This window comes from Astyanax mexicanus, chromosome 4 (assembly GCF_023375975.1).
Source record: "Astyanax mexicanus isolate ESR-SI-001 chromosome 4, AstMex3_surface, whole genome shotgun sequence".
NCBI classification, from domain to species: Eukaryota; Metazoa; Chordata; class Actinopteri; order Characiformes; family Acestrorhamphidae; genus Astyanax; species Astyanax mexicanus.
Window position 1 is genome coordinate 24383730 of NC_064411.1, and position 2175 is coordinate 24385904.

Sequence of the window (2175 nt, forward strand, 5' to 3'; positions counted from 1 at the left end):
AGTATATGAAGAAACTGATACCGAACTACAGTCTGTAATTACAGAACTACACAGTGCTCCTGTGTGATCAGTGAAGCTAAAAAATAGATAATGAGTCTAGAAACAAGGAGCTGGTCATAATGTTATGCTGGATTGGTGTAGGTCTGCCAAACAAAACCATTTATATTCTTTTTCTATTTCATCCACCACTCCCTACTGCCCCCCTGCCTCCCCCCTGTGGATCTCTGCATTGCTCCCACATGTTAACCACCTCCCCCTTATGCTCTCTGTGTTCATGAATACAATCCTCACGTTCATACAGGGGTGCGGGGGTCCCACCCTGACCCCCTCCCTGCACATATACCCTCATACACAACCCTGAGAGCTGTGTGGATTAACACATGCCTCTCCCGTACTCACATCACCATGGTAAACCCCATCACCCACCCTCCCTGTTTCTCATGAGCTGGCTTGTAGAGTGATGTGCTTGTGTGGGATGGTGAATATGTGTGTCAGCAGGGGGGTGAGTGCTTGTCTGCTGTGTGAATGAAGGCTGGGTGTGTGTGTGGTTGTAGTACAGAGTGAAGGTGGTGGTGGGTTGTAGGTTGTATGAATGAAGGCTGGGTGTGTGTGAGGTTGTAGTACAGAGTGAAGGTGGTGGTGGGTTGTAGGTTGTGTGAATGAAGGCTGGGTGTGTGTGAGGTTGTAGTACAGAGTGAAGGTGGTGGTGGTCTGTTGGTTGTATGAATGAAGGCTGGGTGTGTGTGAGGTTGTAGTACAGAGTGAAGGTGGTGGTGGGCTGTAGGTTGTATGAATGAAGGCTGGGTGTGTGTGAGGTTGTAGTACAGAGTGAAGGTGGTGGTGGGCTATAGGTTGTATGAATGAAGGCTGGGTGTGTGTGAGGTAGTACAGAGTGAAGGTGGTGGTGGGCTGTAGGTTGTATGAATGAAGGCTGTGTGTGTGTGAGGTAGTACAGAGTGAAGGTGGTGGTGGGTTGTAGGTTGTATGAATGAAGGCTGTGTGTGTGTGAGGTAGTACAGAGTGAAGGTGGTGGTGGGTTGTAGGTTGTGTGAATGAAGGCTGGGTGTGTGTGTGTGTGAGGTTGTAGTACAGAGTGAAGGTGGTGGTGGGGTGTAGGTTGTGTGAATGAAGGCTGGGTGTGTGTGAGGTTGTAGTACAGAGTGAAGGTGGTGGTGAGTTGTAGGTTGTATGAATGAAGGCTGGGTGTGTGTGAGGTTGTAGTACAGAGTGAAGGTGGTGGTGGGCTATAGGTTGTATGAATGAAGGCTGGGTGTGTGTGAGGTTGTAGTACAGAGTGAAGGTGGTGGTGGGCTGTAGGTTGTATGAATGAAGGCTGGGTGTGTGTGAGGTTGTAGTACAGAGTGAAGGTGGTGGTGGGCTGTAGGTTGTATGAATGAAGGCTGGGTGTGTGTGTGTGTGAGGTTGTAGTACAGAGTGAAGGTGGTGGTGAGTTGTAGGTTGTATGAATGAAGGCTGGGTGTGTGTGAGGTAGTACAGAGTGAAGGTGGTGGTGGGTTGTAGGTTGTATGAATGAAGGCTGGGTGTGTGTGTGAGGTAGTACAGAGTGAAGGTGGTGGTGGGCTATAGGTTGTATGAATGAAGGCTGGGTGTGTGTGAGGTAGTACAGAGTGAAGGTGGTGGTGGGTTGTAGGTTGTATGAATGAAGGCTGGGTGTGTGAGGTTGTAGTACAGAGTGAAGGTGGTGGTGAGTTGTAGGTTGTATGAATGAAGGCTGGGTGTGTGAGGTTGTAGTACAGAGTGAAGGTGGTGGATTGTAGGTTGTATGAATGAAGGCTGGGTGTGTGTGTGTGTGAGGTTGTAGTACAGAGTGAAGGTGGTGGTGGGTTGTAGGTTGTATGAATGAAGGCTGGGTGTGTGTGTGAGGTAGTACAGAGTGAAGGTGGTGGTGGGCTATAGGTTGTATGAATGAAGGCTGGGTGTGTGTGAGGTAGTACAGAGTGAAGGTGGTGGTGGGTTGTAGGTTGTATGAATGAAGGCTGGGTGTGTGAGGTTGTAGTACAGAGTGAAGGTGGTGGTGGTCTGTAGGTTGTATGAATGAAGGCTGGGTGTATGTGAGGTTGTAGTACAGAGTGAAGGTGGTGGTGGTCTGTAGGTTGTATGAATGAAGGCTGGGTGTGTGTGAGGTAGTACAGAGTGAAGGTGGTGGTGGGTTGT

The 2175-nt window shown here is 49.3% G+C and overlaps 1 long non-coding RNA gene across 1 annotated transcript; it reads left to right on the top strand.

The window, feature by feature from the left end:
* Nucleotides 1-882: 882 nt before the first annotated feature.
* LOC125801756 (uncharacterized) lies at nt 883-1737 on the top strand. The gene is made up of 3 exons (XR_007438918.1): nt 883-915; nt 1251-1488; nt 1681-1737. It is a non-coding gene; the product is annotated as an uncharacterized LOC125801756 (long non-coding RNA).
* Nucleotides 1738-2175: the final 438 nt, after the last annotated feature.